Below are 14387 nucleotides of genomic sequence, written 5' to 3'. Positions count from 1 at the left end.
AAGTGGGTGGTATTAGGAGGAGTGGATGTTTAGGAAGCTTTCAGACAGATTTTTCTCATTTGACACTCTATCAACTTTTCAAAGTGTTCTTTGCAGAGCCACCATCATAGAAGTTTATGAAGAATTTCTCACTTACAGTATTTATGAGGTTCATATAATGTATCTCTGGGTATTTACTTGCCTTATTTAGTTTCATGTACCAGAGGATATGACACAAGAGTGGTTGAACCACGTTTATGTAACACATTTTAGAATATTACTGATTGTATGATGTATTTTCAGTTTGAAAAGAAACACAGTGTCTTAAATTGTTTATTAGGGGCATCCTTACTCAGGCAAAAAAGAAAGGAACTCATTCTCCACTTAGTCTTTCAGTTTCCATTAATGATTTTATATAATTTCATAACTATTATTATACCCTTTTTGAAATCTTTCAGGTCTAATATTTCAATGACAATGTTTTGATATTTTTATTATCTGTCTTTTTTGATTGAAATGAGTGCATTTAATAATTACCTTAACCAGCCTTCATATAGCTGGCATACCTGCTGGGCATCATAACTTTGGCCCTATTCTTATATATTCTCAAGTCAGCATGCAAAGCAGGTCCTAGGATTTATTAGGACACCACTCACAAAGCCAAAATATCCACATAGTGTGTACTTGGCATTCTAACCAGACTTGCGGCTTGTGACGTACACTACCCCTGAAAGGTTGATTCTTTGAAGACTGCCATCACCATAGGCAATATTATTTTTTTTCTGTCACCATCACACTATTAGGGGAGACTATGGAAAAGGCTTCAAATTTTGCTGCCTCCCTTATCATTTGACATTGTCGTTGGGAGACAAAATAGCCTCATTCATCAGGGCAAACCAAGTACGGTGGTGACTGAAGTTATAGGAATTTTTCCGAATCCTTTGGGCACATTACTGTGGCACTCAGTGGTACATGAAATATGTATGGGAGGATTACTCAAGACTGAAAGAGAGCAGGGATTTTTGCCATTTTTAAGTGGTATAGATTGCAATCTTAAAGCAAATTTGGAAAACAAGAGCTGGCCAGATTTAGGAATGAACGCTTAGTGTGAAAAGTTTATACAGAACTGGGCCCCAAAGCTTCCCACATTAGACCAGGATCAATACTGCAATGCCACACATTCTAGAGGAGTTTCAAAGCAGGAGGTTGCAGCTTATGAAAGAGAGCTTGGTGTTTGTGGAGCTAAGTAGGTCTGTTCTGTGGCTAAAGCAGTTAGTTTTAATGAATAACAAAACAGCAAGTAGAGTATATTTTCTTCTTTACAATAAATCATGCTGTTTTTAAAACAGATTGCACGTAGCATTTGAAGCTGAGCAACTAAGCTTGCCAATATTGAGAGCTAATGCTTCAGTACCTTTCATTTTTCACTGTGAGCAGGAAACCTCTTCCTAAGCTCATTCATTTTCCAGAGGGAAAATCGAAGACAGTGGCATATTGTCAGAGTTGCTTTATTGTCGTCATTTACAAAGGTCACCTGAATTAATTGACTTCTTACCTTACCTAGTGTAAAGAGACTTGATTTTCGACATTCATGGGGAAGTGGCAGGCTTTAGGAGGAAACTATGGTTTTCCTTATGTTGCAAAAGAATACAAATTCTCAAATTTCAAATGTAGAACCAAATCATTTCTTTGGTATAAAGCATTTTCCTTTGACTACTTAGTGAATTGAACATAAAGGATAAGTGAAGGGATGGGGAGATTGGGGGAGAACTCCAGGAGGCCAAATTTCAATGCTTAGCTTATTGTGAATGTCTAGAGGATCCATTAAACGAGTAGTGAACGTTTTTACAAGATCCTAAATTTGTCCTGCCTATTTGAAAGCAGGCATTAAGAAGCTAGATGCCCTTTGCAGGGTTTAGAAGTATCAATTAGCGGAGCATTGTATTTCATGAATCATTCTTACAGGGCTGTTGACAGATCTGACTGAGCATGGTTTTGGTCTCAGGGGCATTGCTTCTGAAATTAGAGAGGGTAAATAAAAGACAAAGTAATGCTTAGAGCTACCTCCCTGTGGTATGTTCTCAGAATGGTAATTGTTGAATACTCACTTCTTCCTTTCCTCCTCCTCCTCACCATCTCCTTTCCTCTCCCACACCAATTCCCCCACCCCTAAAAAAGAGGAAGGTTGTGCTCTACTCTTACAACCTGATTCTGAAGAAAAAACAAGGGCTTACTGGTTCTGTTTTAACTAAGTGCCTTAGAAGAGAATCGAGCCTTCCAGCTCTTTTTGAGCAGAGGGAATATAATAACAGTTGGTTTGCACAGTCTTCTCAAATAGGAAATGTATCAGAGAGCCAACCTGCTGTGACCCTGTTAATTACCAAAGAAGATGAGAACTCTTCTGGTTCATGGGGTCCTTTTTACCTAGGCTGTATCATTTCCAGCTGCATTAGCAATCAGACATTCTCGCTGTCCCTTCTGACTGGTGAGGGGATGTTATTAAAGGGAAGTCATTTACCACAATCCTTAAGATGTAACCTGGCAGAAATTCAATAACTGATTGTGATATGCTCATTCAGCCTCTGTGTTCAGTGGTTTTAGGTCTTGACATACAACAGCATTTGCCTTAATCCACCTATGCTGGGAAGAGGGAGCAATAGAGGGGGTGCAGCTTTATTTTTTGGTTGTTGTTTTCCAGACAGTGTCTATGTAGTTTGCTCATTACATTAAGTGCATTAAGGAGAAGAAATAAAAGGTCCCCCCCCCCCTTATTATTGCCTCTCCTTTTTCTCCCTCTCATGTCCTCTGATGGGCTTTCAAGCTTGTATAATGCATGTTAGAGAATCCCTCAAGCACCACTAAACCTAAAAGGGGTGTGTGGAAAGGAAGTGTTGAATTTCTATTTTTCTCTAAAAGTAAAATTTTGAAGGGAAAGCCTTATTACAATACAGTCAAGAAAATACCAACAGGAGGTTTGTGACAGAAAAACAAGTACCAATTGAATAATAAATAGCATACATTAATATCTGCCTATTTTTTTAAAAAGCAAAACAACACAGCAGCATCAAAAAAAAAAAAAAACTTACCCTGCAACTGCAGTTTTCGGGTAGTGGATGACTCCTGTGTCTCTGGACTGTGGATTCCTTAGGTGTGATAATCACAGAGTTGCAGTCTTCCCTGGGTGTGAAAAGGTGCATGTGTATATGTGTAGACAGAGCATAAACAAATAGACACGGCATGCATAGACATGTAGATATATATAGTTCTCTCCGTATATCCTACAACATGAAGGAAAGCAGCAGCCTGCACTTGAGACGCCGGGGTTTAGCCAGCTCCTCTCTTTGCCTCTCTGGCAGACTGGAGGATGCTCGCGATCCAGGAAAGAGATGCTGCTAGCTCCTTTTACTTCCCCTTGTTTCCATGGTGGTTAGTGGTGCATCGTTCACCCGATCAGTTGTCACACTGACATGGTGCTGCCTGCTCAGCGGTCATTAATAACTGAACAGCCTCCACTCCCCAGAGAGGAGCCAATCGTTTCAGAGTGCCAAGATGTAGCACTCGCAGCTGCTCGAGTCTGGTTGGCTGCAGCAACCTGCCTGTTATATGACACTGCTGCTTAGGACACAAATAAATGAATCCGGCTTACATATTTTTTTTCCTGGGTGTCATTTGCCTTCTCCCCCTTTTATCATGGGGGCTTTTGGACAAGTTTTCGATTGGAAAGAGAGAGAGAGAGAGAGAGAGAGAGAGAGAGAGAGAGAGAGAGAGAGAGAGAGAGAGAGAGAGAGAGAAAGAGTGAGTTAGTTGTCAGTCACTGAGACACTGTGGATTACAATTCTGAAACAGGAAAAACATACTTAACCAAGATTCCCAAACGGAAGGAACGATTCATAGGCACAGCACCTGAGCACCTCTCAGTGAAGTTCAACAAAGGATGATCTGATTCAACAAAAACAGCTTGAAGCTGTGTTGAGTGGCATTTGGTTCTTTCTTTACCCTACTTAATCTAGCCCAGGTATTTTCTTGTCACAGTGCTGTGCTTTGTTTTGTTTTGTTTTTTAACTGTTTTAAACATTGCCCTTTTTATATAGATTAACTGACTCATGCAATCCACTACATGTTTTCTGGCCCCTGAGTCACACCACTAACATATTAAGAAAGAAGATATTTTTAAAACCTTTATTGATAATTTTATCTGTCCTCTTCTACCTCTCTGATATAATGAATCTCTCCATTAAAACTGTGTGTGTGTGTGTGTGTCTGTGTTTAAAATATAGCTCTAGCACTTTGGCAAATGTTATAAATCTAAACAATATATTATTGTTATGCCTATGAATTTATTTTATGCTTGATGGAAAATTCATTAGGTAAGAAAAATGATTTTTAATTGCAGGAAAGTTTAGAAAACATGATTTCTCATTTGGACGGACAAAAATATACAACAATTTAACATTACATTTTTTTTCTGATAGACTTCATGAAAATAGACAATAACAATTATAACACATTTTTAGGAATATGGTTGTCAGGAAAAAAAAAACAAACAAACACCTATTTGAGAAGAATAGAATGTGAAAATCAGCTCATCAACAGGTCAAAAGCAGACTGAATTCTTAATCCCAGCCCTATTTTAGGAAGCCTACCCTCTAGTGGACTGAAAAGAAAAAAAAAACATTGACTTTCCCTCCAAGGTTTGTTTTAAAAAAGCATTTGTGAATAATATGCTGAGCGTTCATTCTTTTTTAAATTTGGGGAATGGTACCCTTTACTGTATTTTTGGAAAGCTGAAAAATTCACAAAACAATAGGGTATCATTAAAAAAAAAACATTTCTTAAAATAATGAAAACAAACCTTATAAAAGTGATTTTATATCAATCTATGCATATATAGTCATGAAAATGATGCACATATTTTCAAATAATCTAGCCCAAAATGGCCTTGTTAAAAATAGTCATCATATCATTTATTCTTACATATACAAGGAGTTTATATCCATAAGTTTACTTTTCTAGGGACTTCAATTTTTATTTAGAAACAGAACTTTGAAAAATGTTTACATGTAGGCAGTTTAGTACCAATTACACTTTGAATGAGGGTATTATTTTCTCCCACCTTCAGCCCCTTTATATGCTAACTAATTTAGCAAATTGTTTCACCTCAGTGTTTTTTTTTTCTTTCCACAACTTGAGATAAAATTATGAACTTAAAAGAATAGTCGGTTTGGTGTCAAAAGACCCTGGTTTAAATTTTAGCTCCCTTGTCAGGGTGATTTTGCATCATCACTTTAATATCTGTGATCCTCAGTTTCCTCATCTATAAAAAGAAATGACAACATATAATGGTGACCTCTAAGGTTATTTCTTGCTCTTAGTTCTATGAATAACCCAAAATCATATAAAAGAATCAAGTTCAGTGGTAGAGGGTGATAATAATTTGGTAAATAAGTTTTAGTTTATATTTTTGGTGCTTAGTGATTTAATTTTTGGTTGATTGGTATCGCATATATAATGAATGAAACCAATAATTAGGCAAATTATTCATGGAGTTATATGAGAGTAAGTTGTGAGAGAGATATGTGATATATTTCTTGATTTATGGATGATACTAACATAAGCTTGATATTTAAACTTGAATATATGTTCTAGAAGTTAAAAATAAATATTTTTATTTTAAGTTTCATGCATATCAAGAAGTGTTTTATATATGTTGTTTCCCAGCTTAGTTTTTAAATTACATTTGAAGGTTAAAATTATTAAGAGTCTTTTCTTCTGTTGTCTGGTTGCAGGTTTGACAATTGGGCACTCAAAAACAACATTAATCAAAAACTTAATATGTTTTTCAATAACATTAAGTAAAATTCAACCTTGGATTAATAATAATAATAATAAATACATAGGATATTAGTAGATAAACATGAGTAATAATGGAGAAAATAATAATGCAGGGTCTGGAAATTTTTTTAAATTTATTCTTTATCTTTTGTTGATTGGCACACGCACTTACAGGCTAATCTGCATTTATGACCATCTTATCAAATGCCTTTGTAACAGAAGGTTGGTTTAAAGAATGAAAAAATAAAACAAAGCAAGGAATGTTTTCCCTAATCCCTATTTTTGTTCATAATTAGTTACTACCTTTTTGATTATGGCACTGCCTGAAAGGGATTATTTTAAAATATGGTAAATGAATGTGTCTCCTCAAATTTCTGATTTTGTTTAGTTAATATGCACTAATGTACAATCAGGAGACTATGGGAACTACAGAGAAATTAAGCCACTTTTCTAGTCCTCATTATCACCCTATTTTCAGCCCTGCTACCTACCATATAGTTACCCTTCCTACCCCCATTCCCTTCCCATTTGTTTCTCTGAAAACTATCATTAAATTATCTTCTGGAAAGGGCTTATTAATAGATTATCATTCCACCTCCTTGTCCAACAATTTCCTACATGCATTGTCTCCTCAATTAGAATATAAGCTCCTTGAAAGCTAAGACTATCTTGTGTTTTTGTTTGTTTTGTTTTAAATTTATATCACCAGTGCTCAACACAGGACTTGGAACACACCAGGCACTTCTTAAATCTATTCATTCTTTCATTCACTTCTGAGCCAGAGAAGATATTCTGGTAGGAGTAATAAAAGCATTCTTATAATCTGAGAGGGTATGAAATTGCATAATGTTTATCTAGTATTATTTGAATGCATTTAAATAATAAGAATTAAAGTCACACTGCCTTTTCACATTCTGTGCAATTCTCCTGTACTATAACCTGCTTTTAAGGTACATATCTCTAAAGGTACAGTTTTCTCATTGCTAATTCTGTATGTCATTGAAATATTAATATTAATGTCATTATGATTATTAGTAATGACATTTATATGATGCCTTAAGGACTGCAAAGTACTTTGCAAATATATGGCTGATTTTTAAAGAAATAATAATTTTAAAGAAATAATAAAGCAGATCATGTCCAGAATAGAGCAAGAGAAAAATCAAAGAACTAAAAGTGATATGCCAAGATCTGTTGAAGGAACTAGGGATGTTCAACCTAGAAACCAAAAGACTGATAGGAGAATGTGATAGTTTAATCCAAGTATTTGATGGGTTCTTTTGTGGAAGAGAGATCAGCTTTTATTGACTCAGAGGGTAAAAATAAGAATAACAGGGGAAAGTTGTGAAGTGGCAGATTTTAGCAACATATAAAATACTTTTTTAAACAATTTGAACATATGGAAATAGAATTAGCAAATTTAATAGAATATAAATTCTTCACATGCAAAGATTGTGTTATTCTTGTGTCTATCTCTAGAGCTTTGCACAAGGTTTAATATAAACTAGATATTTCATAAAGGTATATTTATTATAGGAATGATTAGGCAATAGTGATAATGAATCCCATAATAATGATATTTAAAGTGAGTTTATATGATCATTTGTCAGGAATGCTATAGATTTGATTTAAGATCCTCTGCAAATCAGAGATTCTATTTCAGTATTTGCAGTTCTGATATGCACATCACAATATACTCCATAATGTTAATTTTTGGAATATTTCTCTTTTTAAATCCTATTAGGACATAAACTTTTTAAAGATGGGGATTATTAATCTTTGTATTTCTCACTGGTACTTTATACATGTGCTTTACACAATATTTGGAAATTTGAATTTGTTCAAAAATTTATATTCAGTAGATATTTCTTAAATGAATGATTTATGAATTACTACATCTATCGACAAGTTGTACACTCAATAAGAAAGATTTCTCTAACAGTAATGGAGAAAAAGTGACTTTAATACACTAGACATTATTCAGTTACAATTGTTCAGTCTGTTGATTAAAGTGTTTTTGTGCTTTCATTGTTTGAAAAATAGAGCTCTGAAGGAATGAAATTCTGACTTGAAAAGACAAGTTGATGTGCTGAGAAAGCTAAATAAATATGAGTGGATCATACATGATAGATGGCCAACATATAGTAGAAAGTTACTGATTTGCTCAGTGACTTGCAAAGTGGTTCTGCTATTTGATTATTCTGCATTGAAGTTGGAAATATGACTGAATGGATGAGTAGTGTTGTTGTACAATAGTGTGTTAAGTTGATAGGATGTAACAGTTCAATAGGATCACTAAATTCAAGACTGAAGTTTTTGCATCAAAGCCTTACTTGTAAGAAAAAACACAACTTAAATGTAGAAGGTTAAGCATTTCAATCTTTTGTTTTTGATGAGAAAATCACATTTCAGTCTCTTAACATTTGTTTCTACTATTAGAATTGGTCCTAAGACTCAGTCGGGCACATCATTTATTTATTTAATTATTAATTTAAAAAATACTTGTTGATTTCTTCTAATACATAAGGCCCTTTCAAACAATGTTGTCTCTTGAATTTATGCTAGGTAGACCAGGCAAAGACATTCATTTTTTTAGTTCTTCAATATGTGTCTACTTCAGAAATAGTTCATTCAACCAAGCAACAAACATTTATTAAGGCATACTCTTCTGCTAGGGGAGATAAAATCAAAAGAGGTTAAACAGGTCCTCAAGGAGTTTATAATCTAGATCTGGGAGACAATATACACATGTAACAGTATATATAAATAGGAGGTAGCTAGGTGGTGCAATAGTGCAAAGAATGCCAGGCCTGGAATTAGGAAGACCAAAGTTCAAAACTGGCCTAAGACACTTGTATAATTCTGGACGAGACACCTAACCTCTATTTGTCTCAGTTTCCTTATCTATAAAATGACAATAAGAGGAGTATCTGTCAGGGATGTCATGAAATGAAATTAGATTTGTAAAGCTTATAACAGGACCTCTATAAATATATTAACTACTCTACTAATACCAGCTCTCCTTTCTTCTCCTGCTCCTTTTCCTCTTCCTCTTCTTTCTCCTCCTTCTTCTCCTTGCTTTAAAAGTTTGAGCTGAGCCTCGAAGGGCACTTGGAATTCTAAGAGGCAGAGTTCAGAAGGCAATGCATTTCAGGCATGGGTGGGGGGGCAGCCATGGAAAGAAAGGAGAGAAAAAAAAGGCTCAATGGAGGGTGCCTCATCCTTGGGTATGCAAGCTCAGTTCTGGTTCTGGACCTCTATTCCTTCTGTCTCTTTCTAAGAGAAGAAAACATCTTTTTCATTACACAGTACAAGTCCCTTAGTCATGCATGGCTGAAAAAAGCCTCCTCCCGATCATGTAATCATTTGAACTGGACCAAATCCCTCAAGGGAAATCAGGGAATTATATGGGTTAGGTTGGTTGTGTCTCGAACCGAGGATGACGATTGTCTTTATGCTTTTTTGTGCACAAAGACACCTGTGCATGAAGATTTAAGTGGAAAAGTTGATGCACAGAGACAGTCCCACTTTCTCGGCGTTGGGAGTCTGGGTCCAGTGGTACGAAAAGTTGTTACACCTGGAGACTTCCTCAGCTGCATTGGATGGCCGTGTTGTCTTTTGTGCTCCAACACGCCCTAAGCACTCCACAGTGCCTTGCTGCATTGCCATCTCAGCCGTTGAACCTTCTTGTTGGTTTCTTCCATCTGTTCCGCCGAAGCAGCCTTCACATGCTGGGTGAGCAAAGCCCTGGTTCACCAGGGGTCGACGTCGACCCGATGGCTACCCTCACCAGGTTTGGCCGGCCTTTGGAAGCCTTTGCCAGGGGCGTGGCCGCTGCTGCATGCTAGCAGCTACTAGGAGCCACAAGTGAGAGCTGGGTGTCAGGTAGGGATCAGAGGCTGGAGAGATGACCTAAGAGGGCACGAAAAGCCCTCTATACCAGAGATACTACCCCTCCCTGAGTGAGCCCTCATGGAGATTCTTCCCTTCATATTTTCATAGCCTTTACTCCCTCCCCCATTTTAATAATATATTGACTTGGAGAACAACTGTGGAATGAGATCCAGACCTAGTGATGGGAAGTCCTAGGTTCAAATCCGAGCTCAGATACTTCCTAGCTGTGTGACTCTGGGCAAGTCACAGAACCCCCATTGACTAGTCCTTCCCACTCTTCTGCCTTGGAACCAATACCCAGAATTGATTCTAAGATAGAAAGTAATAGTTTAAAAAATAATATCTTGGCTTTGGGGCATTTTAAAATCCTTTGACCATAACTCCAAAGCAGAAGAGTTCTTTCTGGTTCCATAGAATCTCACACTTTGATTGGCTAATCCCCACTATTACAAGGCCATATCTCCATTCTTGTTTATCTGGGGAAAGTCTTTAAAGCCATCCATACCCACTCATCCCTTTAATTGTTAAATGAACAAATCCAAATTTTATCACACAAACACTGCCCAGTCTATTTTTATAGCTCTGCTAATTGTATGTAGTCAATACTTGTTTCTCCCTGTGAAAATTATCAGTTCATTTAGAATTATTCATGGTCATAAATTTAAATTTCTTTAACACTTTATAGTTCAACTCAGTTCAACAGATATTTAAATTCCAACTCTGAATGGAAAACTATGATAGGCAGGAGGGAAAGTGCAAACTTTAGGGTAAGACTGAGTCCCACTGAGCTGGGAACTTGCAATGTAGTAGGAGACATGATTACTGTGACATAATAAACAAATAATCCAGGATGTTTATATTAAAGAAGCTCAAACCAAAGGGCCATGCCAAGTCCATGGATAATTTATGAGAGCTCAGCTAAAACTTTGGTCTAGAATACTATTATTTAAATACCTAATATTTTTTAAAAAGTTTTAAGCTTTGAAAAACATTATATATTTAATACTTTGAGTCTGAAAATAGATAGCTCAGATACCCCAGAAACCAGTCCAGATATCAAGCCTTGGAGGATTTAACACTTTCCCTCCATGCCCTGTGCCTCCATGCCTTGTTTGTTGGTGGTGTAAACCATTTGCTCATCTTAATCTGGCCTCCTGGAAGGCTTAGTTTTACACTCTCTCTCAGACTGCTGGAGCACTAGAGTCATAATAATTAAGAAAAAACATACACTGTCCTTTCTCTGGGTAAAAGTATGTCTTTCTCTTATTGTAAGATTCCTCTCAGGAGCAGCTAGGTGGCACAGTGGGGAGAATGCTGGGTTTGGAGTCAGGGAGAAAATCCTCTTCCTGAGTTTAGATGTTGACCTTAGACACTTACTAGTTGGGTGATCCTGGGCAAGTCACAACCTTGTTTGCCTCAGTACCCTCACCTGTAAAATGAGTTAGAGAAGGAAATGACAAACTACTTGAGTATCTTTGCCAAGAAAACTCTAAATGAGGTCACAAAGAGATGGACATAATTGAAATAAATGAAAAACAATAAAATTATTCCATTCACTATCTCTTTATCTTTCCAAACAGAAACATGTGTCTTTTTTTGACCATATACCTATATTATATTTCCTTTTCCTCTTTAGAGTATAAACTTGAGGGCAGGGGCTTTTTTTTTTTTTTGCTTTCACTTTAATACCTCTTACACTTAGCAGAATACATGGCACATAATAAGCATTTGATAACTTTTTTCTTTAATTTATTAATTCATTTTTCATCCCATGGCTGGCACCATTTGTCATTATCATTTCTCTTAGACTTCATTTGTTATAGTTCCTTTATGTGCCTTCAGTTCACCCCAGTTGGATTTGCTGCAAGCTTCTTTTCTTCAGGGCTCAAAAATTGAAAAAAAATAACATTTCTTCTCTGTGACTGTCTTTTGTTCTTTCTAGTTCTGATGGTGCAAATACTGTGAGGAGAAAATGTGGCACAAGTCAGTGCCTTGGGGAAGTTGCACACACCCACATGTCAGAATCATGGAGCCCTCTTGGTCCTATCTAGTTATGGCTCTCTTTGTGTTATTTGGATTATCTTTTTTATAACTATCTAGTTATGGCTCTAATCATGATACTAACATATTCTTTCTTTCTGGGTGAGTGGTTGATGGGGTTCATTGAATTATGTTTGTTATATTCCTGACATAATCTTTTCAGTCACAGATATTATTTTTACAGCATTTCTGTTCTGGGATGGAGGTGCTTGGTGCACAGACATGGCCTAAAGATAAAGAAGGAAGTAATTAAAGCTACATTTTGCTTGGTAGTTTTCTGTCTAACATCTGTGACAAATTAGGGAAGAGTTTAGTTAGAGGAAGCACTCAAATCAAGAGAGTGACCCTAAGGGGATGGATTTTTAAATTCAGGGATAAATTAGATTATTCATAAGAGATCCATTAATAATGGATATCATAAAGTATGTCTCTTAACTTGACCTTTTTTTATCTGTTAATCAGTTCCTCTTTTCATCTACACCAATTAATATTTATTGAATGCCATTGGGTTCTTGGTGGTGGCTTAAGATCTGCTGAGATGTTAGAGAGCACTGAAAAGTCCTCAACTCCAATATAATTCTAGAACACTGGGTAGAATCTACATCAAGTTCCCATCTTCATTAGATGCTCTCATACACAACATTATTTGCTTTGATGAAAGGGCTACTTCTTCTTTTAGAGAATAGACTAATGAAAGTTGACAGGGTTACATTTAGGGATGTGAAATTATCATTTCTAAGCAAGAGAAAGAGTACCATTTGTTTGGGAAATATTTAAGCATCTAGTCAGATTACTTGCTACTTTAGAGGTTAAAGGGTTGCTTGGATTCCCATTAATATTTTGTCATATTTATCTAGCTTACAGCAAATGGAAGAGCAGAGGTGGCTACTGTCATTCTCACTTGCTTGTCATACTTCAACGATATGGAATATGGGAGGCTCAATATTCATGTTTTTTTCTTCAGTCTATATTCTTCTATGATTTCTCTTGTATTTTGTTATTTTAAGGATAAGAAAGTGAATATTTTAAAGAATGAAAGAAGACATTTGTGTGTGTGTGTGTGTGTGTGTGTGAGTGGGGGCACAAGTTGGGTGCAATATACATTAAAGCTTCCTGCGTCTGCTAGCTACATTCTTTCTACTTTATTTCCTTTAAATTTCAGTCTCAAGACTACAGTTGAAATTGGCTCCAAACCTATCACAATCCTCTTGTATTCTACAAAAACTTTTCTTTCAACAGAATTGTACAGTAAAACTTAAATATCTATTCTTCTGGAAAGAAATAGTGAAAACTCGAGTTATACTTGCCTTCCCCTAAACCTCCTCACATAAACATTTAGTTGCTAAATTCTGTATTTTTTCCCCACAAAATATGTATTGATATTCTTGGAATTAATCAAACAGGAATTAACCCTACCTCTCTTGCCACCTAACTCCAATTATTCCTTTACTGTACTGCATTACTAGATTAAAATATTTTTTTTAATATTGGCTTGACTTTATTGTGCTTGCTTTTATTCATCCCCTAATTCAGCATGGAATTGCATAATGAGTCACAGAAGTATGTATATTCACCCTTTACCCTTGTAGTCCAGCTACTGGGATTATTCTTTAAGTAGGCTGTTGATAGGAAAAAAGAAAGATATTTATAAAAAGTTATTCTTAGCAGCAATATGTTATAGCAAAATTTGGAAATGAACTGTGATACATGAGTGTAATGGCATATTATTAAATCATAAGGAACGATGAGGACAAATTCAAAGAAATATGTGAAAATTTTATATGAATTAACTCAGAGAAAAGAAATAACATTCAACTACCATCAAAAGAAAAAATAGAAACAAATTCATTTTTTATATACATGGACCAGTAAAACAAGAACAGAGTAGATACCAATATGTTTAAGTCAATATGCAAATCTTTTGGAGTAGGGTTGATGATTGATAAATAATAGAAGTCTCAGGTGTCCATAATATAAAGTGATTTTATTTTTTGGTTTCAGCTTACCTGTTCATTTTTATTATTTTCTTATGGTTTTGTTCATATGTTTGAATCCCTATACTAGTTCTTAGAAGTTGAAATGAAACTTATATTCAAAAAGAAAATATATCTACATATTGTCAAGCTTTAACAAGAAACAATGACAACAAAACTTTTAGTAGTTGTTTACCAAATTAAATTTAACTTTTTTAAACATGACAACCAAGCCCTGTCATATGATGGCCATTTCCCATATTTCTACTTTTCCTTCTCAGTATTGTCCCATGTTAAATCTCTGCTTTTTCCAAGGTGACCTTAGTGTCATCACCAATTATACCTTATGTAGCATAACACAACATAATATAACAACTATATATGATAAATCCAATGTAATATAATAGAACAAAATAATACATGATATATAGTCATAATACAATTTGTCATACTCAATGAAATATAACATATACATACATGTCATTCACGGTATATCATGCATGGATAATGTACTGCAAATATAGACACATATATGTGTAAGATTAATGCACATACAGTTTTTTTCTTACCTCCACTTAATTTCTTGAATATTCTTTGTATATCTCTACTTTTTAAACTGCTACCCATACTTGAATGCCTTGTTGCATAATGCATTTCTGATCACCCAGG

General features: G+C 35.5%; 1 protein-coding gene and 1 long non-coding RNA gene across 2 annotated transcripts in view; one reads left to right on the top strand and one right to left on the bottom strand.

Moving 5' to 3' along the window:
- LRRN3 (leucine rich repeat neuronal 3) overlaps positions 1–3568 on the bottom strand; it is a 58949-nt gene extending 55381 nt beyond the window's left edge. Inside the window, exon 1 of the mRNA XM_001363376.4 lies at positions 3066–3568. The gene's annotated coding sequence lies outside the window, so the exon portion shown is untranslated. The remainder of the gene's footprint in view (positions 1–3065) is intronic.
- LOC130454578 (uncharacterized) overlaps positions 1–14387 on the top strand; it is a 122599-nt gene that overhangs the window by 81458 nt on the left and 26754 nt on the right. The gene's annotated exons all lie outside the window — the stretch shown is intronic.

This window comes from Monodelphis domestica, chromosome 5, assembly GCF_027887165.1.
Source record: "Monodelphis domestica isolate mMonDom1 chromosome 5, mMonDom1.pri, whole genome shotgun sequence".
In the NCBI taxonomy this organism is placed as follows: Eukaryota; Metazoa; Chordata; class Mammalia; order Didelphimorphia; family Didelphidae; genus Monodelphis; species Monodelphis domestica.
This window is presented reverse-complemented; position numbering and strand designations above follow the sequence as displayed.